The 12,712-nt window shown below is 36.5% G+C and overlaps 1 protein-coding gene across 4 annotated transcripts in view; it reads left to right on the top strand.

The window, feature by feature from the left end:
* The first annotated feature begins 123 nt into the window (after positions 1–123).
* adcy7 (adenylate cyclase 7) overlaps positions 124–12,712 on the top strand; it is a 58,101-nt gene continuing 45,512 nt past the window's right edge. For 2 of the 4 annotated variants that reach the window (XM_055205858.2, XM_055205841.2), the window contains exon 1: positions 124–312. The gene's annotated coding sequence lies outside the window, so the exon portion shown is untranslated. The remainder of the gene's footprint in view (positions 313–12,712) is intronic. The other 2 variants (XM_055205868.2, XM_055205850.2) reach the window with 1 other exon arrangement.

Here is a 12,712-nt window from a genome sequence, read left to right as displayed (position 1 = left end):
ATCATTTCTCAAATTGCAGACACTACATACGTATAGCCTAGTATTTAAACATGTGAAGACTTGTCAGCAGTGGCTGTACGGTACGCAGGGAGGCGCGCGCTGAACACAAATGTTCCGCGCGCGTTTTTCCGTAACGCGTGCACTCGCTGCACAGTTGGTTATCTTAGCTGCCTGAGCTCGAGCCTCTGTGAGAGAGACAGATTGACCAAAAATTTTGAGAGTCAAAAGTACAATAGGAGGACAAAATTAAACATCTCTGGTGCGGGGTTCGCCAACAAATACTTCTTTTTTACACTTGACGACAGCAGCCGGGTGAGTGAAGTTTCTTACTTCAGCGGTTTGATACGTCACCTGTAGAGCTTGGTTACCTGGACTCCTGAGGAAAGTTTATTTCTTCATTTGTGTTTTCTTTTAATATTGCTTTAAAAATGATAATACAAGACTTTTCTAGACCACAGTCAGATGACAAAATGGGTTATTTTGTTTCCTCTTTTGTTTCTTCTTTTGTCTCCTTCTCATGTCTGTAGCTCAGGGCATCAGTCCAGTTCAGAGAAAGATTTCTGACTAAAGCATTGCATGATGTCGTGTTATTGATACGTTTGTAGAAGCCTACTGTCCAGGAAAAGATGAATAGATATAACTTACGAACGTATTTGTTTTAGATATAGCTTAACTAAACCGCAACTTAAACATGACTTCATTAGTGTTGGTCTGTGAAACTAGTAACGTTAGTTGACATGAGATTTGCGTGATAAAGCACACTGTTAGTGGAGACTTTAGTTTCGAGTACCAGCAGCGATAATATTTCCCTATTCATACTAAACTTTAAAATGTAATACAACAGTAAAAAGTGAATTATTGGCCAATGTTTGGTAGATAGTGAAAGTAGCCTAACTGCTTCGCATCTTGTCTGAAATTGCCCTTGTACAGGAAATGAACATTAGCTTGCATGAACTTAAGTGAAGTGGAAGCTTATATGCAGTGTATTTTCAGTAAACAGAGCCACAGGGCATGTCATCTGAAAGTGAACAGAATGACAGTAATAAAAAAAGATTAGATTTCAACTTAAGTCTCAGAACCGGAGAGTTGAATGCACTAAGTTTAAACTCAACCAACAGTGGAAAATGTAACCACTTTTTCTTGGAAGGTTATGCACAGACTGCAGAAGTGACTGTATACAGTCAGTGTAGATTGACATTTGGGTTTTGGTGGATCACTCAATCTTTGTACAACTGAAGAAGCACACCAAGATAATCCTGTGTTGAACCCATGAGTATATAAGCAGATTTTAAAAGGCTTGATCGAGGATGAAACCTCACAGAGGATGTGGGCATTGTCTGCAGTAATTTGTGTTTGCAGCAACAATCAAAATGCACATTTATCATAATTGTCTATAAAAAAATATTTTGTTAAAAGCTTCAAAAGTTATGCTGACATGCCAATGCTGCTTTCAAGACAATATGTGTATTTTGGAGTCTTGCTTTGTTAGAAGTGATGCCGGATTTCACCTTCTGTTGACTAATGAGGTCACTCATCATCTTAATGGCAGACTGTGGTTTTATGTTTAGAGTGCTGGATGAAAGATGCATTCTCATTAGGATGTGGCGGTGTTACCTCTTCTCTAATAGATGCTGTGTTTAAAGTAGCCTAAGTCATTCTTTCAAAACTGTTCAAGAAGTTTAGTTTCAAAAATACTTGAATGGATATCAAACATTGCATAGCTTTTTACTGAGCCTGAACACGATATTGATATTTATACTAAGCCACCACCTAAAACTATGCTTTAATATGGTCTTAGCTCTCTGAGCTGTCCCATGAGTTCTTCCCCTGTGCTGTGTATTGAACACTCCCTTCATCCTGTGGAGATTTTCTGGAGTTCACTTTCCACACATCCACACAGGCGATGTCTCTTACACAGAATGGAATGTGGTGCACTTTAAGGGAGTGACTTCCTTAACTTACTTTTGCCTCTGCTCTTTAAAAACACACACATACACACATCTGCAAATTGTTAAGTAAATGAATTTTTTTTAGCTTTATCTTCCCCCTTTTCCTAATGATAAACCAAAGAAAACAGGAACACATTTTGGATGCGTCTGGGGCGGTTTCCCAGACAGGGTTTAGGTTAATCCAGGACAAGGCCTTATTAATATTAGGTCATTTAAGAAGTTTTTACAAAGTTTTTACAAACCAGCCCAGTCTCACGAAATTTCGTTATATAGTCACATTTTTTTTTTATTCTTTTTTGTGCTATTATCACGAAATTTCGTGTTTTTTCGTGATCGTGTGATGAATTCCTGTTTTCGTGTGGTTGTCGCGTATTGGTTGCTCGACTGTTTTGTCCTATTTTCTTACCATTGTCGCTTTGGTTTAGGGTTAGATTTACATAAAATGACATCCCTAACCAAACCCAACTCTAACCCTAATGCCAGGCGACATATAAAAAAATAAATCAGAAAAAATAGTATAGATCAATATATAAAGTGACATTCTAATGCAAGCACTAAATCTAACCCTAAACCGAAGCGACAATGGTTTAAAAATAGAACAAAACAGTCAAGTAACCAATACGTGATAATCACACGAAAACAGGAATTCGTTATACGATCACGAAAAACACGAAATTTCGTGATAATAGCACGAAAAAAGAATCAAAAAAATGTGTGACTATATCACGAAACTTTGTGAGACTGGGTAGTACAAACATACCACAACAAACATACAAACAAAATATGTTAAAATTAAACAGGACAAGGTGTTTTTTGTTTTCTGTTTATTATTGTACATTGAATAAGCAGTGTTGTAACAGTTGTGTTTTTACCATTAATTTATTAGCTTTTGGGGTAACTCGTAGAAATACTTAATTAAGTTAGTACTTAACTTATGTTTTTTAGAGAGCAAGAGTGCGCAAGTTGTGCAAACGCGAGACGGACACGGAAAGTGAAAGTATACCCCGCTACCTTTCACGCTACGGTCTCCACGGGTCTCATGCGTGCTTTACATATGAATCACGGATCAACAGCCATTCATCACGCTATTTTCAAAAGTGCATCCGAATCGATACGGAAGGTGCTTTATCGATGTGCGCATCGTCAGGTGTTCATGACGATGTATCGTCGTATTGATATTTTGACCACAGCACTACAATTTACTTATCTGTATAGCGCTGTTTTCACTGTCCTCAAAACTGGCTGATGTCTTCCTTGTTCAATGAAGTCACTCCTTCAGAAATACGTGTCGAGTTCTGATTGTGTAGCTTGTTTAGTGTGTTTTGATTCGATAGCATCTTAGCGTGCCGTTAGCTTAGCTGGCGACTGACGTATTCCTGTGGGCGGAGTTTAGTCACTGTTCTAGTGACGTCATTAAAGCAGTAAGCATGAAGTAGAGGGCTGTAGTCTAAACCGGCTGTTCGCTGTAGGCTTTGAAAGACGAATTCTGTTAAAGAAAATATATCGCGTGGCAGTGAACTTCCAGCTTTATCATTTTGCAGATATTATTTATGCTTTAACATTACACACTAACTAGGATTTAAAAAATGGCATCAGAAAGAATGCGACCTTTGATTGGGCTTTGAATTTTGCCCTTAAAGTTCCCAACAGTTGATGTCCTATCAAAGTAGGACTGTGTATCGGCAATAATCTGTTTGTATGATACGTTGGTTGCGCTGCGATTCGGTGCATTTCTGTACTGCTGTTGTAGCGGTATATTGGAACATATCTTGTTTTGGGAATAGAATAGGATATAATTTTAGGAAAGCTGCCATAACCATATGCAAACCTTACCAAGTACTTGTCACTTATGAATTTTAAAGAAAAGAAGACTACTATCTAGCAGTCAGGATGTAAACTTAAAACAAAATTACTGCCATGAATCTTGATTTATAAAAAACACTATATTGCGTTTTTGAGAATTGGAAATATGAGATTTTTTTTCCCAAACAAAATAACCTGATACGCACGTGTGTTGATATTTTCTAACCCCCCAAAGGATTTTTTTTTACAGTTTTCCCATCATAACACAGTTTAAATCTCTGTAAATGATGATCAGTATGCTATTATGAGTTGAGGGCTATTGATTCCTCTCATCTCAACCATGTTTCATAGACAATTACACAAAATCAATTCATCCACAAATGTAATCACCTAACCAATATCAGACGCAGTGGTGCCATGCTGCTTTAGTCAGATATGTGGTAGGGCCGATCATTACTGTGCTACAGTTTTGTGTGCTGTTGCTTGCTGTGCTGTTTGACTGACAGGTTAGGTCTGTCTCAGAGTAATACTTTGAAAGACAGAAAAATCTGAAAAAAGCACATATATGACAGGAAGTGGCATATTGCAATTGATGGCACAGCATGAGAGACATCGGCTGTATTAAGTCATTGAGAAGAATAGCTAATCTAGTGTGTTCACAGCCAACACAAAAGGTTCCTGACTGTCACTCAGAAGGTCAAAACTGTTTCCCCCTCAGTAGTGTGTTGCTGTTCTGGCTCTGTGGGCTGTGAAGCATGTGCCGTATGATCTATTTTAGGTTTGGTCTATTTTGTGACCCTTACGAAGTGACGCTCTCGCACTGCTCAGTGTCTGCTGCCAGGCTGTTTGGAGGAGTTGTAGGGTTCACTTCCATCTCTTAAAAAAACATTAAGATATGCTTGAGTCCAGTTCTGCATGCTTTAGTGTCATCAGGTGATTGATAAACGTATGCGTATGTTAGCAGAAATGAACAAAAGCTTTTTGTTACTGATTTTTTACACGATCCCTCCCTTTCATGAGAAAATTATCCAAACTGTTTCTTTGATGTATTTGCCACATGCTAATTCTGTTGTCCCTTCAAGCAATTCACAAAATCTTTAGATGTTTTCTCTCTGTAAAGTTTTATCCAGTAATGAATTTATGTGCAATGCTATCCTTGTCAAATCCATGATGAAGTCATGATACACTATTTAAAGGCTTTAAAATGAAGCAGCATTCTTCATAGAGTTCAATAGGTTTAAGATCACACAGGGTTTTGTGTTAAATGTTTGGCCTGTGAGAGATGATGTGATTTCATTTGCAAAGTCTTACTGTTTGATCCTCTCATATCAGACTGTTTGATCCTTTTATTGAGCTGATAGAAAAAACCTGTTGTCTGCTATTACATTTTTCCTGTACCGTATTTTTCGGTCTATAAGCTGCAGGGTTTTTTTCATGTCTTGGCTGGTGCTGCGTCTTATAGTCCGGTGCGCCTAGTAAGTCAGTATGAATGAATTTTGACATTTATGAGGCAAGAGACAACATTACCGTTTACAGCCGTGAGAGTTTGCTATATGCTGCTCCTGTATGTAATTCAATGGATTTAGTAATGTGGAATGACGACTATGCGAACTTCACACTAGTTGGCTTGTTCGGTTAATTTAGACTATTCAACCTTCCAATTAAGTTCTGTATGCTATGGTTTATTGTTTAAATAACTGATAATATTACTTTAACGTACAGACATATTTTTAGCCTGCTGTTCTGTCTGCTATTGTTTAGTTGAATAACTTACCTTTCCAGATTAAATGTCTGTTCTTCGGCTTGGATTTTGTGAAATAATTTTCAAAATAAATGCGACGTATAGTCCAATGCGACTTATGAATGTTATTTCGTCTTAATGACACATTTTTGAATGATGCAGCTTATACTCCGGTGCGGCTTATAGTCCGGAAAATACAGTATTTGTTTTCTTATTCTCTCCTTTATTTAATTGTTTAATTGTATCCTCTGCCCATTCTTATGTCATAAAGTTAAAAGCTTGTAAGAGAAAGTTTCAGCTCACTCTCAGAAATTAGGTACAAATGTTGTCTCTCTGGGGGCTGGGGCAGTACCTTTTCAAAAAGTACACTTTTGTACCTAAATGTTGCAAATTGGTACCTTAAAAATGGTAGAGATGCATACTGGTACCTTAAAGGTATATATCTATACCAAAATGCCACATATTACTTTCAGAAGGTACCATCCCAGTCACAACTTTGTACCCTTTTTCCAAGAGTGTGGATGCAAAGTGAACAGGACTTCAACAAAGAGCAGATTATATATTTCACAGCTTTTTGCCAAAAATTGTAAAGAAATGTTCAAAAAATTGTAAAAAAAAACAGATTTGAGATTACAAATGTTATTATTATTATATTACTTGAAGTATTACTAGTAAAGTACCACAGATAAACTCACTCAATTCAGGGTGTGTGGTGGCTGGCACGATTAACCAATCAGTATTGAGTATTTCGGAACACTGAGTAAAATAGGATTTAAATACATGCAGAAAGATCCAGCATACATCGTGTTTCATGCATTCTGAACATTCTTAATGTAGTGTGTGCTTGTTTGCAGCACTGATGTAATGTTTTGTCTAACGTTGTCTTCCAGTTTATTCATCATGTACACACGCTCTTATTCTGAGACGCTAAGGTGTGGACATTGGTTGGCAGCCGAGTGCGGTCTATACTGAGTGGAAGTTCTCCCATTCTTGACCCTTTCGATGCTCTTGTCTCTTTGTCCTAAAAGTGGATCCGACACTTGAGGGTATTTCTGAAGATCAGGCTTTTCAGTTACTGTTGAAGGTATTTCAGGTACTTATGCGACGCTGTGTATAGCCGTGTTGTTTTTTTAAATGTGAAAACGCTATGTAATATGTGAAACGCTGATTGTCGCATTGGTGTGCGTTATGCATTGTGTATTTTTGTGTGTGCTTTTTATACTCTTGCAGAAGACTTCTTGTGGGATTGGGGTAGCCAGATTTAGCGGACATTGTCACCTTTATGTGACTGTGTGTGAATGTTTTGCATGCTTTTTTGTAGCATTTTATGTGGGTTCTTTTTCCTGAATGGTATGTGATGATAAGACTGATCTCTACAGATTGTGAAGACGAGATAATGATAAACTTGTGCTGTGGGACAGTCCACAATGCTTATTATGCATATTTTTGTATCCTTTCTATTCATTTTGTGAAATCACCCCTTTTGGGTTTGGAATTATTCCTCTGCTGATGTTTTATAGAGTAAGTAGAGAATGAGTATTTGCAGCAGTGGATAATAACAGTCATTGTACAGTACAGTAGGGAGAATATTTAGATTTCAATGCACCTGAAGGCCGGAGGAAGTGATAGGGTACACCCTATGTTTGCGCACTGTCGGAGACCAGGTGTTGAGGTCTTTTGTCACATAACATGTTTAAGACATCCTTATCATTTATGTGACACGTGAATTGTAGAGCTTGGGAAATTGACAGTTCTCAGAAATTCTTCAGAAAGGTTCATTATTTTTTTAATGATTTATCTCTCTGCTGAGTGCTGCCTGTATTGCACTGCTTTAGCTCTGTAGTTAGGGAAATGAGTCACAGTTGCTAAGGAAATGGGTTGGTGTGTGTGGTTAGATTGAGTAGACATCTAAGGTTGTCCTTGATGCGAGTTTCTCTGCTTAGAAAATGGTTGAATCAGTCTTCTGCATTTCTGTGTGCATTTCTGCAACCTATTATTCTAGGGCCCATTCACCACTGATGTGCCCGTTTATAAGGACATCAATACTAAATAGCCTCTGTATTAATTCTGAATCCTTTACATCATGTAACATGTCTAAGCAAATCCTCTGTGTTTGTGCATAAATGGTTAGGGTTTAAATGATGTTGTTAGTGTATTTGGAAAAGCATACATATGGTCTGAAAGCATCAAGCTAGTTTTGTGTGACAGAAGAGGATGTAATATGACCTGTGCTCTGTGTGGTTTTTCAATAACTTCCAGTAAGAGCTGTTTGCTTTTATGGGAAAAAAATTGAAAAACTTAATTTAATTTTGATTAACTTGTAATTTCAATGATCTTTTGTCATGACCTTTCTGTTTTAGGTCGAGCTAAGAGAGAATGTGCCAAAGTTAGATGTAAAGGAGGTACTGTACAAAAGTAATGTAACCAAATAAAATAAAAAAGTAATTGCTGTCTAGCTAATAATCCACTTTTCAGCTTCGGTCACATACACAACCATAACAGACTTTTAATTGCATCCTATTTTTATAGTTCTTAATTCTATATTTTTTATATTTGTATTGTCCTGCAATTTGTCTTTATTAGCAAACATAGTAAACATTTTATTGTACCTAGTACATATGACAATACAATGAAAAACTTGAAATTGAAAAATACTAGTGAATGAATTACTTGAGATGTGCTGAATGTGTGTGCATGTGTCATGCATGTCTAAATATATGGGGGTTGCACATAGTTACGATTAGATTTTTTTTATATTCATCACAATGGAAAAAGAGACTGTATCACAATAGCATGTAGAAATACATACAGATTTTACACAAATGTTCTTGAATAGCTCCACACGAATGCACACACCTGCAAAAACACTCATTATGATTTTAAACACACACACACACACACACACACACACACACACACACACACACACACACACACACACACACACACACACACACACACACACACACACACACACACACACACACACACTATAGTTGAAACAGTGTAATGTAACACTGGGGCACCAATTTTGCACACAACGACTGCTTTCATGGAAAGGAAGGGAAAAAAGCGACTGATACATGGAACGAGACAGAGCTTTATTCTAAACCACAACTAGATCATGTTCTGTTATTTTTTTGTGAACACTGTAAATACTACATATTTTTTCAATTGCTAAAGCATTTACAATTCTGAGGCCACATTTTCGATTAATCGTTTTTTTTTTTGTCGAAAAAAAGATTTCGCAAGCAAGACGACGGCGATAGTGTTGTGGCTTTTAATTTCTTTTTATTGATTACCCACTTGTAAACTTATGTTTACTGTTATTTTTTATTAATATAGTATTTGTATTAAATCTATATTCATTGAGGTGAATCGTATAAAAACCAACCCAAGAACCGTAATCGAAAATTGAACCGAGAATCGAAATCGAATCGATTTGATAGCTTGTGAATTCGAAATTGAATCGATCTGGAACATCTGAATCAATACCCAGCCCTACTCGCTCCAATATAAAACTAGCAACCGTTTCAGAAAGCATATTTGATTCATAACACACTGACCTAAAAAAAACATCAGGGAGCATTTAACTTTTATTTGTAGTTTTAAATGATTCTTCAAATAAATCACATTATTATTTCATGAGTTTATCGTTTCATATAGGATAACAATTTTTCATTTAAAAGATTGTACAAAATGCATATTTAACTAATTCATCAGAAATGCTGCAATTTTCTTTCATGGAATATAGCCTAGTACTTCATATTAAAAATTGCAGTTAAAAAGTGCACTGTAAAAATACTTTGCTGCCTTAACATTTTTTGTTGATTTAACTCGGATTTACATGCCATATCAAATTACTATTTTTTATCTTGACTAGAGATGAGTTGTTATAACTACAGGTGAGTTGTTATAACTTATAAAATTAAGTTGACTTTTCTCAACTATATTTTATAAGTTGTGGCAACTCTTCTCTGTTGACATGACTTGTAAATCTGAGTTGATTTAACAAAAAAAATTCGATGTACTCCCAGTTCCGAGCTCTGACGTCACATAGCCCGCGATACCATACAAAACAACAATGGCGGCCCCCACGGATGCAGTGTTTCTGCAAGTGGTACACGGTGGGAATACACTTTAGGACAATTTAACGTTGCAGTCAAATTATTAATAATATAATAATAATAATAGTAAATAATACACACGATTATGTATTACAGTGTTATGCTTCTAAAACAATAAGTATGTTGTGAAAGTATATCGCCGCATGGACATGTTAAGGTGACATAGCTACCAAAATTCCTTGCGCTCAGTTTGTTTGGCCGACTTGCCTGGAACGCTACAAAGTCGTGAGTCGTGGTTTGAAGTTGTAATTTACGGGCTCAAAAACCTGCCTGGAACGCAGCATAAGTTCTGTCTTTTTTCCCTGTTGTTGTCTGGTCTTGTTTTTAGTGATGTGTATTAACCCAGTTTATTGTTATTAAAGATATATGTTATTGGATTTCTCTTGTCGTCGTCGTCCTTGCCACACACTCATGACAAGTTGTTTATTCATTGTAAATTATGACTTGAAAATTGAGGATTTTAGTCTTCCCTCTCTCTTGCATTTGGCAACATCACATCTGATGTCTTCTCTGTCAGTGCATCTTGGAAAGTAATGTAATAAATTGTATTTGTTATTAACATGATTAAGATGTTCTGATGTTATTCTAACAAATGTTACTTACCGTTACACGTTTTACTAACTATGAGTAACTCTATATTTATAAACGGATTGCTAAATGCAATATTATAAGTAACGTGTTAAGCCATGTTCAACTGACAGATTTCTAACATGGTCTGAAGTATGTCACTTACAGTTTGTTTAGGTAGCCTTAAATCTTGCTTTACAGTTTTTTTAAAAAAAGATAGCTCAAGCTGAAGTTGAACTTGCTGGTCATTTATCGGTCGTTTAATTATGTTGCACGCTAGAAAGTACTGTCTTTTCAGCTCCTTGCTTTTGTGTTGATAATGACATATGGATGAACACAGTATCTGAGGCCACGACACTTCAGAAACTAATGCAAAGTCAGAAATTGTGGGAAAGAAAGTCAAGCTATGCTGTGTGCCAAAAGTCTAACACGTTTGTACAGTAATTATTGCTCCTATTTACATTTATGCTTTCGGCAGCCACTTTTATACAAAGCGACTTGAACTGCATTCAAGCTACAAAATTTTCATCAGCATGTCTAGTAAACAAACCCATAATATTTTGCACTCTACCAACTGAGCTACATGGAAGCAGACCTTATCATACAAATACTATTTATTGGAAGAAAGACATTTGTTAAAGTTGACATTAATATTTTGAGAGGCTTAAATGATTTGTTAAATGTAATCATAAATCCATTGTGTTATAAACATAATTGTACTAGGGGTCCGCTTAATGCTTGAATCTGATTGGTTGATGAACGTTCTGAGATGTGCAATTATTTTCTGGGAAACGCACGGCGAACATAGTTCCAGGCAGCTCTCTTGACCACATTACAGTTCCATATCACTTCACATAGTTAACTGTAATAAAAACAACATAACAGACGATTTTCCGAGGCAATAACAGCGCTGTTTAAAGACGCACCGAGGTAGCCTCGTTCACACAATCTCTCTCTCTCTCGCCGTCTTTCTTTCTTTCTTTCTTCTCTCTGTGTCTATGTCGCTCTCGCTCTCTTTCTAATAACTTCATTAATAACTGCATTAGAATGCTATCAACGGCTCAAGCCTCCATTGCCAGCTTTAAAATGACATTTTGAAACAAGCAAAAAAAGAGCCGTTGGATGAGACGCCAAAGAGGTAGTCCTAAATCACAATAGCAATTTAAGTACAAAAACAGGACGAATCCTTTTAAATATGTCTTATATATGTCTTCAGGTGTGGTAACTGTAGTATGAGCGGAATAATTGACTCCTGCCGTTGAATTATTGAAAAATAATGCACACCTGATGTGTAATGGCCACTCCGCTTTGCGTTGTAGCCGCATCACCACCTCTGTGTGCATTATTTTTCCAATAATTCAATGGCCTGTCGTCAATTATTCACTGCATGTGAAAACCCAGCTAAATAATTTTTTTTCTGATGTCTGTTTTCCACAATCAACTTGCATTTTGTGAAGACATTGTACTGTACTGTGTAGTTCTGTCAGTTTTGTGGGAAAATTCGTACTATTGATGCAGTTGTTGAACACAGGAGATTTGGTTGCACCATAAGACCGGCCTCTCTCAAAGAGGGACATGCTTTCCAATATGCTCTGTAACTGTGGCCAATATAGCAACAGAGATTCCCATTCTTGGTCTTCCTCTCCTTTATCCTCCACACACTATCTCTATCTTAACCAGTCTTCTTTCCTCACCAACCAGTCTTTTTTGATCCATATTACAAAACACAATCAGAACTTCCAAGATATTGACTTTTACTACTGTATGAGACTAGAGCAGAATACCTGGGTAGACTTTCAAGTGAAATTGCATTTAGCTTAGAATGATTATTATTTTAGTTTCTGCTACAATTTTCTATATATTAAAGTCATTACTACAGAATGCCATTTTCCATAATTTTCTTCTGGGAATGTTTTTAACTTTAAAAGCAGTGTTTTAGCATTAGAGAAATGTGGTGAAAATACGTAGTGTTTTGTAGTGGTGTGTTTTAAAGTATGAATGACAGAAGTGTTTTGAAAAGTGGACATTGAATGCATTTTAAAAATTGAAAAAAATGAAAAATGCTTTACAGTTTGGTCCAGATATAGACTTTTGCTGACAGTGTCAAGAGTTTTTCAAAATGAGGTTTCAGTATTGAACAATGCTTGTTAGCAATTGAAAAAAAAGTGTAAGAACAGCATTAACTTAGTCGATTGCCTAAAACATTTAGTTCAAAGTGTCTAGAATGGGCCTGAATTAAGATTAAGAAAGCAGAACTGAGAATCAGCACACATTCGGAAAGACAGACAGTGAAATGAGTCAGCCATCTAGTCTTGATGAAAGCTCCTAATGAAAGAGAAAGACCAGATCTCCGGTAGTTACATCAAATAATTATACATGCAGTAATCAGATGAGAGGTGTGGAGTGGTTGGGTGACCCGACTCCAACCTCAGGTGGTGGATAATAATGCCTTCTTGTGCTACACTTACCTGAACTACACATCATACCACCCTAGCTAATGATATTTTTCAAAGAGTATGAATGTT

This window comes from Misgurnus anguillicaudatus, chromosome 21 (assembly GCF_027580225.2).
Source record: "Misgurnus anguillicaudatus chromosome 21, ASM2758022v2, whole genome shotgun sequence".
NCBI lineage: Eukaryota > Metazoa > Chordata > Actinopteri > Cypriniformes > Cobitidae > Misgurnus > Misgurnus anguillicaudatus.
Note: the sequence above shows the minus strand (reverse complement) of the source record. Positions and strands in the feature narration are given on the sequence as shown.